This window comes from Cherax quadricarinatus, chromosome 34, assembly GCF_038502225.1.
Source record: "Cherax quadricarinatus isolate ZL_2023a chromosome 34, ASM3850222v1, whole genome shotgun sequence".
NCBI lineage: Eukaryota > Metazoa > Arthropoda > Malacostraca > Decapoda > Parastacidae > Cherax > Cherax quadricarinatus.
The window spans coordinates 20327784-20344163 of record NC_091325.1 but is presented as its reverse complement, the minus strand read 5'-3'; the positions used below and the strand labels follow the sequence as shown (position 1 = coordinate 20344163).

General features: G+C 39.2%; 1 protein-coding gene across 3 annotated transcripts in view; it reads left to right on the top strand.

Annotated features, from left to right (window-relative positions):
• The first annotated feature begins 3751 nt into the window (after window positions 1-3751).
• LOC128693671 (monocarboxylate transporter 14-like) overlaps window positions 3752-16380 on the top strand; it is a 489471-nt gene continuing 476842 nt past the window's right edge. For all 3 annotated transcript variants that reach the window (XM_070091219.1, XM_070091218.1, XM_070091217.1), the window contains exon 1: window positions 3752-3897. The gene's annotated coding sequence lies outside the window, so the exon portion shown is untranslated. The remainder of the gene's footprint in view (window positions 3898-16380) is intronic.

Genomic DNA, 16380 nt, shown 5'->3' with positions numbered 1-16380 from the left:
TCTTCATAAGTATGTTATCCTTCACTCTTCATAAGTATGTTATCCTTCACTCTTCATAAGTATGTTATCCTTCACTCTTCATAAGTATGTTATCCTTCACTCTTCATAAGTATGTTATCCTTCACTCTTCATAAGTATGTTATCCTTCACTCTTCATAAGTATGTTATCCTTCACTCTTCATAAGTATGTTATCCTTCACTCTTCATAAGTATGTTATCCTTCACTCTTCATATAGTATGTTATCCTTCACTCTTCATATAGTATGTTATCCTTCACTCTTCATAAGTATGTTATCCTTCACTCTTCATAAATATGTTATCCTTCACTCTTCATAAGTATGTTATCCTTCACTCTTCATAAGTATGTTATCCTTCACTCTTCATAAGTATGTTATCCTTCACTCTTCATAAGTATGTTATCCTTCACTCTTCATATAGTATGTTATCCTTCACTCTTCATATAGTATGTTATCCTTCACTCTTCATAAGTATGTTATCCTTCACTCTTCATATAGTATGTTATCCTTCACTCTTCATAAGTATGTTATCCTTCACTCTTCATATAGTATGTTATCCTTCACTCTTCATAAATATGTTATCCTTCACTCTTCATATATTATGTTATCCTTCACTCTTCATATATTATGTTATCCTTCACTCTTCATATATTATGTTATCCTTCACTCTTCATAAGTATGTTATCCTTCACTCTTCATAAGTATGTTATCCTTCACTCTTCATAAATATGTTATCCTTCACTCTTCATAAGTATGTTATCCTTCACTCTTCATAAGTATGTTATCCTTCACTCTTCATAAGTATGTTATCCTTGTTAGGCAAAAGGACACAAGTGCAACTAACGTGACATTTTACTGCGGCAACGTTTCGCTCTCCAGGAGCTTTATCAAGCCGTATGCTGTCTTTCAGTCATCATACTGAGTGCATGTCACTTTAATATGGTAAACAATTAACTTCAAGAATGTTTTTGAGCGAAGAATCTTTAGTGTATTTTTAGATGAGCATCACTAATTTATGTATTCTTATGTACTCGCCAAATTGTATTTTCTTAGCCCAAGTTTCCGCTTTTCCCTATGCCTCCTCGACTAATTTAATCTGAATTATGTTCCTGACCTCTTGTGTCATATTATACGTACTCCTAAAGCTATGTAATGAGTTTGCCGCCACCTCTCTTTCGTCTAATTCTGTTTTTCAACCACCCTGATATTAAAAAGGCACGTAATAACATCTCTATGGTTCATGTGTCTCCTCAGCTCCCACCCGTGTTCCTTTTTAATAATAATAATATCTTTATTTTTACAAGTACGTACAAGGTAAGCCTAGCTGACATCAATGACATACTACTATATAAAAAGCCGCTTGTTATGTTCTCGGAGCATTTCAGGCCAATTTTTTTTATATATTATTTAAAGCAATGCAAATACAAGGTGGTATAAATACACGGAACAGATTAATACACAAGAATCCAAAATGACCCTAAACACGGCAAATTAGGTCAGTTTTGTCCCAGGATGCGACCCACACCAGTCGACTAACACCCAGGTACCCATTTTACTGATGGGGAACATAGACAACCGGTGTAAAGAAACACGCCCAATGTTTCTACCCTCGTTGGGAATCGAACCCAGTCATCCCGCCGTGTGAAGTGAGAACTTTTGCCACCAGGCCACGGGACACCATATCCAGAGTCATCTTAGTTCAATCTGTCTATGTTTATTGTCCCTGTTTGTCCTCCTCCCTTCCAAAGTAGTCACACCCATTTCCTTCAACCTCCCCTCATAGTGCATTCATCCCTGTTCTCCAACTAGTCTGATTGTAAATCTTTAGACATTTTCGATCTGCGTGTACTTGACGAGGTGCAGGTCATTTATATATATTACAAACGGTAGCGATCCTGGTAATAATAATTGTGGTACTTCACTCTTTTCTGCCACAATTTAATATCTTATCCCTTACTGTTACTATAACTCTTTGTCTTGTCGTTCTGGTACTCCTCGATCCACTGAATCACTTTTCTTTTTTTTCTTCCTGTTTTTCTAATTTCTGGAGTTGTCTTTGATGTAGTACTGTGCCAAATGCTTTCTTGTATTCCAAGAAAATGCAGTCCACCCATCCCTGTTATTCTTGCTTTACATATTTAATCTTAGATATTTTTGACATAAAAAAGGAGAGTGATATAAGAGTAGAAGGATGGGTCTTAATAAGGATTTGGAAAGTGAAATTAGTACCCTTTCTGTACTAGAAATCAATGGTAGAATAGAAATATGAAAAGATTTTATAAAAAAAAATATACTAAGGAGGCAGACGTATTTCTGAGGAAACTGAATACGAAAGACTCCCTTATTATTTTCAAATTTATTTATTTCTTTGCAAGTAGTACATTGAGGTTATGTATTTACAATAATGGGTTGCAGTGAAACCAAAGGATATATTCATAGTTTCAAAAATGCTTTTTATGAAACATGATTTAATTATATTCCTGTCGACAATGAACAATACGTTCAAAAGTAATTATTGAAATTATATTATGGGAATATAACATTGTGATTTGCTAAAAATTAGTTTACAGTATGTGAATGCTACAATTTGGTGTCGGGCAATACTGTCTTGGGTAGGTATTTATACTACTATGTAGTAAGTATTAGTCAATGTATGAACTTGGTCGTCTAGTCTTGAAGTTTTAAGATTTAGGTGACTGGGAAATTTATTCGTAAAGTTAAATATTGAGTATTTAGTATTTAGTCTAGGGTGATTAAGTGGCTTTTGAGAAGAGTCTTAAATTGATTTTCAGACCGGGTTTCTTTAGTATTTTCTGGTAATGAATTCCAAATTTTGGGACCCTTTATGTGCATAGTTTTTACACAGTGTGATATGGACACGGGGATCTGTCATGTGTTATGGTATTATTAGTTTAGTCTTATTTAATTATTTAGGTAATCCATATATAGAGGTTATTATAGTGCATATAAGTAATTAACATTTTAACTTGAATAATTACAAACTGGACAGTCTTGATTGATATACATTATTTAATCAGCGGCGGGAAGCGTTAAACCTGCAGGGAATATACAGCGCCTAGAGAAACAGTCAAGGGAAGATAAGTCCAGTTCTTCGGACTAAGAGCCCCTCATCAGTCCTTGAGGGGTATTGATGTACAAAAAATGACATTTTATGATGACTTAACCTAGGATATTCATACCTTTCCTGCAAGAGGAATTAAATCTAATGCAACCCCCCTAATGTTCACAATGCAGCTATATTTTTAATTCTCAACTATTATTATTATTATTATTATTATTATTATTATTATTATTATTATTATTATCTCCCTTTATTTATTGTGCTCCGTTAAAATTACATTGCACCTTTACTCGGGCACAATTAATGGGGGAGGGACTAAGCCTGAATCTTCCTTAAGAGGTCCATAAAACTTTAGAATATTTTTATATATTTGAAGTAAAGTATCTTAAATTAGAAATGTTTTATCAGATGAAAATAAAAGATTGTGAATTCATAAAAATACTGTATATTTTGATGTCTAGTGAAGTGTAAACCGATAAAAAATTCTCAGCTCAGGGACCCAGTAGGCCGTCAATCCGGCCTGGGTTTTACTTATAATTTCTCCTTTACGGTGCCATATATCCTTTTTTTTCATTGTGTACAGGCCATTATTCCGGCCCTGCCTTTATCATTTCTCTTTTACAAGCCATTCTCCTTATTATGTAGAGGTGATGAGAGAAAACGTGTGCGCGGGGTTGCGACGAGCGTGTTGGTGGAGCCAGTATGTCTGGCCGCGGCGTCTGGTCGAACCCTGCTGCTGCTGCCTCCAACATCATACTCGTATATTCCCGTCATGGCACCCTGTAGTGACTCTCACAGGTGAGTGGCGTCTACCTACTTGTCTCAGGCATAGAAGGGGGAAATATGATGGTGAAGGGAGGTGTACTTGCATAGTTATGGTAGCAGATAGTGCTGGAGGCTCTAAGGTGGAGGGATGAGCCCAGTGGCTGCACTAGTCAAGTAACTTTTATTCACGTGAAATATACACATGATGCTAAAGATTATTTAAACTGTACCATGTTCACATTAAGCACTTGATTATTATAGAAATAAAGTTGGGGTTAAAATGTCATGATATAATCAGTGATAACCTAACAAAGAATATGGACCAGCTCTAACTAACCCTGCATTACATTTATACATATTTTGCTATATAAGTATTGACTACACTTTCAATAAACAACGTTAAGTAGTCTTGATGAACGATGCTTGGTGTTGATGATGGAGGATCAATGATGGCTGGCCTGGTTGCTGGACGTATATACATTCCAGGACTTACAGCTTCTCAAGGGGTAGGCCTAGGTTTTTTGATCTTACCGTGTAAAATGTCATTAAAATCAAGGTAACTATACATGCTCTTGTACCACAGCTAATAAACAAATCCGAGGTATAATTTTAAACAGACACTGAATCGATTAAAATGGGATTTGTTAAGCTGTTCAAATTTTAATTAAATTTTAATATAGCCTCTGAAGAACTTTATAAAACTTCATACACTAGAAAATAAAGAAAAAATGTTCTTCAAGTATTTGCTTATGGTTAAGATGGAAGTGGGATGTGAGCGCCGGATATCTGGGGTGATAAAGTGAACAATTTTTTTTAATTAACTAAAATTATACAGTATATAACTGCACAGTGGCTGCCCTGACCTATATGACATTTTGCAGGGATAGAGCAACAGCTAATAATTAAGTGTTGGTAAATTCCGCTGATGTCAGGTCGTCTGTCTTTGATGTTCAGGAATAAGAGCTTTTAGTCTTCTTGGGAATAATACAGTCTAGAATCATTATGGCAGCACCTGGGATATATATACTGAGAATCTCGTATATATACTGTAAGTATTTTAATCCATGGCTTATGTATTATTCATGATTAGTGGAGTGAAAAGGAAATGCAGCCTTAATAACCCGCGACTGGGAGATTTTGAATTAAAGAAATGTTGCTGTATAATCGAGTCTCCTCACTATATATATTTGTTGACAGTCTCGTATCATTTTATGATTCATATGTAGTTATCATGTTTCCTCTTCCTGTCAAGCAGAGGACATTTTCAGTGTGAGGGGTGTTTGTAGGGTGATTATTATTATTATTATTATTATTATTAGTAGTAGTAGTAGTAGTAGTAATAGTAGTAGTAGTATTGTCGTAATATGAATTGTACTTCCTCTCACATTATACGTATGGTACCTATAATAAAAATATTGCATCAGAACACATTATTTGTGTGTGAGTAAGGGTATACAAAAAGTGGATTGTGCTGGCGGTAAAGGGGAGGGGGGGAAAGAGGGAAGGGTCGGTGCTGGAGAATATGTGTTGGGAATGGTTGGTACGCAATGTCCGCGTATCTACATTGATTGTGAGCAGATCGATAAAAAAAAAAGTGCGTGATCTATACGAGTGTATCAGATGTAGGAATGTTAGAATGTTTTACTTTTTTGTTCTTTGCCAAATGAACTATCTTGGATGTGTATAACATCTTAAGTGATGCCTAAATACAGTAGGATGCGAACAAGGTATATACACCGATAAGTCTGCATCTCGGTATGTATACCCCTGTGTATTTACATTAAATATATATTGTACAAATTAAAGTATCACTGATGTTTATGTATGACAGGTGAACTGTAGCCTTAGAGACTATTGTTTTCAACATGCTCTAAACCTACCGAACTTACTGTGATCCACAAAACTGAACTTATCCTCCCCTTACTTGGCTCGAACCTGAATGCATGTCATTCCCATGTGCTGTATTACATCAACTTGTTTAACTCCTGATTAAAATAAAAAAAAAATGTGGTTTAAGGTCCAACTTCAGGGCATGCTTCAACTTTCTCTCAACTGGAATAAGGAGGTATTACATTCAAGGCGATACTTAGATGCTAGTGAAGGGTTCTTGAGTCAGTAGATAGGACGTATTATCTTGGATGAAACTGATTTCTTCTTATTTCCCTGGTATTAAATGACCCTTACTGGTTTAACGCTTCCGTTATGAATGCAATAATTTATGGAGTTATTAAGAACTAGTCTAGCACATCATGACATAGTTGCATATTTCCACAGCGAGTTGTTTATATTGTGAGTGAGGCGACTTAACCTTGTCAATGAGGTCCAGCTCCCAGCCAGTGACGAGTGTGTTTTATACTGTTTCGGCTAACTGCTCACGTGTATTTTTTTTTTTAAGTTCTATAGGAGTAGAATACTGGTTTGTTTATTCCACACTATCAGTTACACGACAGTCACTAAAGCTGCATAGTACGTCTACGTTACTAATTAAGAATACTTCAATTCCTAAAGTGGGTATTCAAGCATATTTATATTGAGATACATATATTCGGAGTAGTGAAGGCTGCTTGCTAGTAAGTTTATTCAGGTATACACAAATACAGTTACATAGATTATCATACATAGCAGCATATGTGTAGAGAACCTAGGATAACCCAAAAAAGTCAGACAGAGTGACTTATTTCCATTGGGGTCCTTGCTACCAGGCTGCATGGAGCAGCCATTGTTCTACTAAAGATTCCCAGCTCGTATGAAACGTATGAAACCCATTCTGTGTGATAGAATATGAGGAAAACATAGCCACCGTTTGTTGTATTAAGGGAACATAGCCAGCATTTCTTACTACTATGTAACTATCACATAGAATAGGATAACAGCACACTATTCATGTAACCCAATTTGTTAAATAAGTGCAGCATTAATATCCCAAATAATATTTTTATATTTATTGATATCATGCTTTCAGAATTTTTTACATTTTTGCATTACTCATTAGTTTTGTTTATGCAAAGTTCTCCTGCGGTACTGACGGGTTTTACTTATTCCATCTGTATAGATGTTTCACTATACACGTAATTAGTACATCCTCATTATGTTGTTACCCTAATCTACATGACATTTTACAAGGCTCGAGCAGCAATTGTTTTTGCGTATAAAGGTTTTCAACGTTTATAGGGCGATCCAAGCAATTGATTATTTTTATATTCATAGGGAAACGCTAAATCTGTAGGAGTCATACCTCACCTGGGAAATGGGACGTAATCAGATTTGATTCGAGGAAAGGGGGAGTAGTTCAAATTCCTTGGGAAGATGCAGTGAGCATAGAGCGAAGCCCTCAAAAATTAATTAACACTACAGTCTTATAAAAAATTAGCCAATTTCTTGGATCAAGAGCCCTTCACCATCAAGACCTTTGTCTTGTAGGTGAAAGACTGTCAAGCAGGAGACCGTTACCTAGTGTCATAGGAATGTGATGGTTAAATTTGAGTCTCCCATATGTCAGCAGTGCTGACCCCTGGAGTTCATACCACAGTACCGCGCGTGGGCATGAAGCAGTTAGATGTAGGTATCCGTGCAACTAGACGGCTGACAGTGGTCACACCATTTCTACTCAATAAATCCGGACAGAGCAGTCGTTTATTACTTCAGTCGCCTCCATTATATTACTCGAACCCATTAACAACACCATCCCTTGAAGGGTCAACCAGCTGAACTGTTTGTGTTTAGTGGTATCACATAAACTGTCGTACAGAAACAGTAGTTTATCAGAATTGAAAACTGATAGTAATTACTTCACAATTACATGAAGGTGGAGTGTAGATGGAGGGAGACCTTGCAGAATCCTCGTGGTGCTGGCTTGTTTTGTCAGTAGTATTTGCCATTATCTGCCCCATAAAAGAAGGTTGGCAAGCATTAGAGCTTAATGGATTTATTTAAGTTCAGCTGATGGAGGGTTGAATCATGGATAGGTGGAGACAATTGGTCGGTCTTACACCTGTTTTCCCCGTTCACCAAGTAGTAAATAGATACTAGGTATTAGCCTACTATCGTGTATCGCATCCTGGAGGTTGATAATATACCTTAGGGTTGGGCCTTTAAGTAGGATAACGGATCTTAGCCTGTAAAAAAGTTTTCTGTATGCAGCATAAATGCATTATAGGTTTGTGGAACACGAGTGTTGTGAAAGATCTACAATGACTGTAATGGAAAAAAACCGAGTGAGGGCTAACTCACTCATTGATAACTCGCAGTATAGATACGTTCTTTCATTAGTATAAAAATGTGGCATGTAGCTCAGTGGTAAGGCGCTCGGCTGCTAATCGAAGGAACCTGAGTTCAGTTATAAGGCTCGGTAAGCCCCCGGGCGGTAAGCTGGTTTACACCTACTGCTTTTGTTCGTCTAATAGTAAATATATGCCAGGGTGTTAGCCAGCTATTGTGCGTAGACGATAGATAAGACTAAGCTTTGAAATAAGTCGAGGTACGTATACAGCTCTTAACCTATAAATTCAGTGGTAAACATAACGATAAAGGTATTGATGATAGGAACTTGCTTCGTCTCTGGAAGAGGGTGAAACAAAATGAGACAAGATCATGATAATCAAAATATTCCGGAACATGAATAAGGGGACAAAGACAGACTATTCAGCATAAGGAACCAAGATAAGGCTACACTGATGGAAGCTGAACTTTCCGATGAGTCAAAACTTTGTATGTATTCTGAGGAGTATATCTTGATGTGTGTGCACTGAAAGTGGCACTATATATACGTCTGGAAAGGCGTATTTGGATACTTAAGGTTTTAAGTATCCTCGACATGTGGTCTGTTGAAGTTTTGCAGTCAGTGACTAAAGGTCAGCTGATTTACGCTTGTCAGGCATGATGGATAGCGAGCTGCGCGAAGTTTTGTTGATTAATATATTTTGAAGTGGGCCCCAGTAGGTGGTCGAAATATACAGACCAATTCATCTTCCTAGTTTGTCTCTATGTGGTTTATTACTGAACATATACGATAACTCCAACGATCTCAAGCGTGTGATATATCAGGCCATGTCCAAACACTCAAGTGGTTGGTCATCTTCAGGGTGAATCTGGTGGAAGATATCTGTAGAAACTTCAGCTGGGAGGATAGAACAGTATAATTACTATTTATGCCCTGTAATTATTTGAACATAAGAACATAAGAACGAAGGAACACTGCAGCAGGCCTACTGGCCCATGCGAGGCAGGTCCAAGTCTCCTACGGGCTTAAGCCAATGCACCCAACCTAGTCAGGTCAGGTCACCTTGACTTAAGGGAGGAACACGGCAACCGTCCTGGTAGCACAAGCTAATTAGGTCCAACTCACACCCACCCACACCCACTCATGTATTTATAAGAACATAAGAACGAAGGAACACTGCAGCAGGCCTACTGGCCCATGCGAGGCAGGTCCAAGTCTCCTACCGGCTTAAGCCAATGCACCCAACCTAGTCAGGTCAGGTCACCTTGACTTAAGGGAGGAACACGGCAACCGTCCTGGTAGCACAAGCTAATCAGGTCCAACTCACACCCACCCACACCCACTCATGTATTTATCCAACCTATTTTTAAAGCTACACAACGTTCTGGCCTCTATCACTGTACTTGGGAGTTTGTTCCACTCATCCACAACTCTATTACCAAACCAGTACTTTCCTATATCCTTCCTGAATCTGAATTTTTCTAACTTAAAACCATTGCTGCGAGTCCTGTCTAGGCTAGATATTTTCAGCACACTATTTACATCCCCTTTATTTATTCCTGTCTTCCATTTATACACCTCAATCATATCCCCCCTAATTCTACGTCTTTCTAGAGAGTGAAGATTCAGGGCCCTTAGTCTATCCTCATAGGGAAGGTTTCTGATACATGGGATCAACTTTGTCATCCTCCTTTGTACATCTTCCAGAGCATTTATATCCATTCTGTAATACGGTGACCAAAACTGTGCAACATAATCTAAATGAGGCCTAACCAAGGATGTATAGAGTTGAAGAACAACCTGAGGACTCCTATTATTTATGCTTCTTGATATAAAGCCAAGGATTCTATTAGCTTTATTGCGAACACTTATGCACTGTTGTCTTGGTTTCAGATTACTGCTAACCAGAACTCCTAAATCTTTTTCGCAATCCGTAATATTAAGATCTACATTATTTAGTTTATATGTGGCATGGTTATTGTCCTGTCCAACATTTAGAACTTTGCATTTGTCTATATTAAACTGCATCTGCCACCTCTCCGACCACTGCATCAGTCTACTCAAATCTTCCTGGAGTGCTCTAATGTCCTCGTCAGAATGAATTCGACGGCCTATTTTGGTGTCATCGGCAAACTTGCTGATGTCGCTCTTTATGCCCTCATCTATGTCGTTTATGTATATTGTGAACAGCAGGGGGCCCAACACTGACCCTTGTGGAACACCGCTCGTGACGCTTCCCCACTCTGATTTCTCCCCATTTATGCAAACTCTCTGCTGCCTATTTGTCAACCATGCCTCTATCCAGGAAAAAATTTCTCCTATTCCATGTGCCTTAATTTTCCTCAATAGTCTCTGATGTGGGACCCTGTCAAAAGCCTTACTGAAGTCCATGTACACAATATCATATTCATTACCATGATCTACCTCCTCAAATACCTTAGTGAAAAAAGTTAACAAATTCGTAAGGCAGGAACGCCCCTTTGTAAAACCATGCTGAGATTCGTTGATTAATTTATGCTTTTCAAGGTGGCTACGAACTGCCTCGGCAATTATTGATTCCATAAATTTTCCCACTATGGAGGTTAGGCTTATTGGTCTATAGTTTGAAGCTAAGGACCTGTCACCTGCTTTGAAAATAGGTATCACATTTGCCATTTTCCACTTATCTGGCACCATGCCAGTTTGTAGTGATATGTTGAAAAGATTAGCCAAAGGTTTGCTAAGCTCCTCTTTACATTCCTTTAGAACCCTTGCATACAGTTCATCAGGGCCTGGGGATTTGTTAGGTTTTAATTTATCTATTTGCCTAAGGACCATGTCATTTGTGACCCTAATCGTGCACAGTTTATTATCGTCCTGTTCCACATAATTTATAATTTCTGGAATATCGCTGGTATCCTCCTGTGTAAAAACTGAGAGGAAGTATGTGTTAAAACTTCTACACATTTCCTTATCACTGTCAGTGAGCTGACCCGAGGAACTTTTGAGTGGGCCTATCTTGTCCCTGATCTTACTTCTGTATACCTGAAAGAATCCTTTTGGGTTAGTCTTCGAATCTCTTGCAACTTTAACCTCATAATCTCTTTTTGCTTTTCTAATTCCTTTTTTTATTTATCTCTTTAACTGAATATATCGATTTCTTAATTGCCCCTCTCCTCTTTTGATTTGCCTATATATGCCTCTCTTTTGACCAATTAGATATTTTAATCTATTGTTCATCCATTTAGAATCATTTTTGTTTGATCTGATTTCCCTATTTGGAACATAATTTGACTGAGCTGCTAGAACTATGCCCTGGAAAGCGTCAAATCGGCATCCATCACCACCTACCTGACCCTTAGTCAGGTCATTCCAGTTCAGCCCACCTAAGTAATTTTTCAGTCCTATGAAATCAGCCAAGCAGAAGTCAGGGACAGAGACTTGATTGCCATTATTAAGGGAATTCCATGATATATTAAAACTGAGTGATTTGTGATCACTTTCCCCAAGCTCATCATTAACCTCAAGATTATTAATTAGTGTTTCCCTACTGGCAAGAACCAAGTCAAGGAGGTTATTTCCCCTAGTTGGCTCTGTCACAAACTGTTTTAAAAAACAATCCTGGATCGTATCAAGAAAGTCACCTGACTCTAAATTTCCTGTCAAATTGCTCCAGTCAATCTGTCTATAGTTGAAATCTCCCATTAGCACAACATTTTCGTTTGTAGATGCCTTACGAATTTCTTCCCATAGAAGTTTACTGCAATCCCTATCAAGATTTGGGGCCCTGTAAATCACACCCAAAATTAGTTTTTCTCGGCCCTCGAGAAGCTGTAACCAAACAGATTCAGTGGCTGACGCTTCTAATTTTATATCTTGTCTAACACAACAATTTAAATTGTCTCTGATGTACATCGCTACTCCACCACCTTTCCTGTTGACCCTGTCAGTGTGGAATAATTTATAGCCTTGTATGTGACATTCAGAGGGCATCTCTCTATCTTTCAGATTGAGCCAGGTCTCTGTTATAGCAATAATATCTATGTTTCCTGCACTTGCAATTAATCTTAGCTCATCTATCTTATTTCTTACACTCCTGCTATTAGTATAGTAAACCTTAAGGGAGCTAGTCCCTTGCTGCCCTCTGCTGTCCCCTTTTGTTTGCTGACCTGATCTATTGTTTTTATTTATAACTTCATGCTGAATGCCTTTTATACATTTACTGTTTCGAACCCTAGTGTTGCAACCTGCTTGTTTCCCACACACACCCATACCTCTATCTTCTATCAGTTTAAAATCATAGGCATTTCACCAATGGCCTTCTCAATCGAGTCTGCAAGTGCTACCACCCCAGCCCCAGAGAGATGTACCCCATCCCTTGCATACATATCATGTTTGCCATAAAAGTTGTTCCAGTTGTCAATGAATGGGATTGCAAGTTCCTTGCAGTATCTGTCTAGCCAGCAATTTACACCAATTGCCCTGGACAACCATTCATTTCCTACTCCCCTTCTAGGCAAGATGCTACATATGATTGGGATCCCTCCCTTAGACTTAATGAAATCTATAGCTCTACCTGTACTTATCTAGCAGCTCTTCTCTCCTACCCTTCCCAATATCATTTCCACCAGCACTAAGACAGATAATGGGCTTGTTCCAATTACCTGACATGATATTATCCAGCCTGTTGACTATGTCCCCAACACCAGCTCCGGGGAAGCACACTCTATCTCTCATCTTCTTATTCCTATTACAAAAAGCACGGTCAATATATCTTACCTGAGAGTCACCAACCACAAGAATGCGCTTACCTCCATTAGCAGGGGCAGTAGTACCCTTACCTTCACTGGCCACTGAAGTACATTCATCCTGAAGAACAGAGAAGCGATTTCCTACCTTCAGATCTTCACTCTTAACTTTCCTTACTCTGATGTGCCTCCCATTACTGTGAACCACTCGCCACTTGTAGCAGGTGCTGGGCTGCACCTCACTGCTGGTAGCCGTTGCTACCTCCCCACCTACAGCCTCCTCACAGCGAGAGACAGGCTGCACCTCACTGCTAGAAGCCTCATTTCCCACAACTCCAGCCACCTCACTCTCTCTCCCAGACCCATTGAGGTGGACCTTCAGCCTCCTAATCTCCTCCTGGAGAAGCAAGACCTCCTCCTTCAACTCTCCAACCTCAATTTTTAAAACACTGCAGAAGCAAGCCATGCTTTGTAACCATCCGCACTGTAATAATGTTGGTAGAATTACCTACAATATGTTAGGTAAAATTATACAATTATTTATCTGCTGGTAGCACACAAACAAAGGCATGTTGCTCCTGGTGCCCCATCTTCACTGTTTTTTTTTTTTTCAATTTTTTTTAATTTTCAATAGTTGTACCACTAACTTCCTCCTATTCCAATTTATTTCATTCTTCTACCACTGTTCGTAAAGAAAATAAATCCCCAGTACCCCTTCAATTATTTTTTTTTATTTATGTAGTACCTATTTTATCTTCATCAAAAGTACTAAAAACATTTTTATCTAGTTTTCTTCACACCCTTATACTTTCTTGTTATATCTCCTCCTTTACCCTGTCAGCCAGCGTGGGCATCTGAAATGGGCATCCTGCTGGCTGCGATCTTTCTCCTTTGCAGATGACACCCGATTCTGCATGACAGTGTCTTCCATTGCAGACACTACAAGGCTCCAGGCGGACATCAACCAAATCTTTCAGTGGGCTGCAGAAAACAATATGAACTTCAACGATGAGAAATTTCAATTACTCAGATATGGTAAACACGAGGAAATTAAATCTTCATCAGAGTACAAAACAAATTCTGGCCACAAAATAGAGCTAAACACCAACGTCAAAGACTTGGGAGTGATCATGTCGGAGGATCTCACCTTCAAGGACCATAACATTGTATCAATCGCAGCTGCTAGAAAAATGACAGGGTGGATAATGAGAACCTTCAAAACTAAGGATGCCAAGCCCATGATGACACTCTTCAGGTCACTTGTTCTATCTAGGCTGGAATATTGCTGCACACTAACAGCATCTTTCAAGGCAGGTGAAATTGCTGACCTAGAAAATGTACAGAGAACCTTCACAGCGTGCATAACGGAGATAAAACACCTCAATTACTGGGAGCGCTTGAGGTTCCTGAACCTGTATTCCCTGGAACGCAAGCGGGAGAGATACATGATTATATACACCTGGAAAATCCTAGAGGGACTAGTACCGAACTTGCACACGAAAATCACTCACTACGAAAGCAAAAGACTTTGCAGACGATGCAACATCCCCCCAATGAAAAGCAGGGGTGTCACTAGCACGTTAAGAGACCATACAATAAGTGTCAGGGGCCCGAGACTGTTCAACTGCCTCCCAGCATACATAAGGGGGATTACCAACAGACCCCTGGCAGTCTTCAAGCTGGCACTGGACAAGCACCTAAAGTCGGTACCTGACCAGCCGGGCTGTGGCTCGTACGTTGGATTGCGTGCAGCCAGCAGTAACAGCCTGGTTGATTAGGCTCTGATCCACCAGCAGGCCTGGTCACAGACCGGGCCGCGGGGGCGTTGACCCCCGGAACTCTCTCCAGGTAAACTCCAGGTATATACCTGCCAGTTTTTGCGTGGTGCATTGATAAAAAAAAATGCTTGTGAGATCAAAACATACAGGAGAATAATGAAATAGCGTGAAACCATGCTTGAGGCCCATTGGTGTGCTTTGGCTGGGAAGAAACATGGCTTTTAAACAAGGTTGTCCAGCTTTTGAGGTATTTGTGGCCGAGTTGGTGTAGAGCGTCACTTGGGGAACCTTGCCAGTCTCCCGGTAGATCGCTGACTGCGATCTTTCTCTGTATATACCCACATGTCTCTGCGTGTTACATTCATATAAAAGTCGCCTGTGAGGTCAGAACATACAGGAGGAGAACGAAATAAATTGAAACCATGCTTGAGGCCCATTGGTGTACCAGGGCTGGGAAGAAACATGACTTGTAAACAAGGCTGGCCAGCTTTTGAGGCATCTGTGGCCTAGTGGTGTAGAGGGAACCCTTCCTGACGTGGGTTCGAATCCTGGTGACTGCAATCTTTAACTGCTGTGAAAAAAATAGTGAAATTCCAAGCGCTTTCACGATGTTTCACATTATCAAGGAACTGTAAAAATATTTTACTCACAGTGGTTGTTCTGCATATTGTGTTATCACCTGTTTATCGTGATCTTATATATATATATATATATATATATATATATATATATATATATATATATATATATATATATATATATATATATATATATATATATATATATATATATATATAATGTGTGTGTGTGTTTGTGTGTGTGTTTGTGTGTGTGTTTGTGTGTGTGTTTGTGTGTGTTTGTGTGTGTGTTTGTGTGTGTGTTTGTGTGTGTGTTTGTGTGTGTGTGTGTGTTTGTGTGTGTGTTTGTGTGTGTTTGTGTGTGTGTGTTCGTGTGTGTGTGTGTTTGTGTGTGTGTTCGTGTGTGTGTGTTTGTGGGTGTGTGTGTTTGTGTGTGTGTGTGTGTGTTTGTGTGTGTGTGTTCGTGTGTGTGTGTGTTTGTGTGTGTGTTCGTGTGTGTGTGTGTTCGTGTGTGTGTGTGTTTGTGGGTGTGTGTGTGTGTTTGTGTGTGTGTGTGTTTGTGGGTGTGTGTTTGTGTGTGTGTGTGTGTGTGTGTAGTAGACCATCGTTTAACGCGGTTCTGTTTGGAATGTTTTAGTTATAGCACTGTTGAAGAATTGCTGCATATTTTTGTATAACACTTCGTAAACTTTGTAAAATTGGTTGTGCCCAACTTAACACTGTTCAGTTTGCGGAAAGGGAAAAAAATTTGAGCTTGTCGCCCGCAGGATACATATTGCTTGGCTCTGGGTTAGGTCACTGAGGCAATGGGGAAGACCTACCGCCACCCTACGAAACCCCAACCACCCTCTGCCATCCCCACCATCCATGCCCCAGTCTTCTGTCCATACGTGTGTAGTACGTACCATCCTCTGCTAGGAGTTTATATCTTTTAATTGGCATATATTAAATCTGCCAAGCAATCATGGCACCCAATAGAGTATGTAGGAGAGAGGGAGATTATTTCTCGGTAAAAGTAGGCCTTAGACAGGGATGCGTGATGTCACCATGGTTGTTCAGTATGTAGATGGGGTTGTAAGAGAAGTCAATACTCAGGTGTTGACAAGAGGTATGGGGTTAAAAGATAAAGAATCTAACACAAAGTGGGAGCTGTCACAGTTGCTCTTTGCTGATGACATTGCTTTTGGGAGATCCTGAAGAGAAATTGCAGAGGT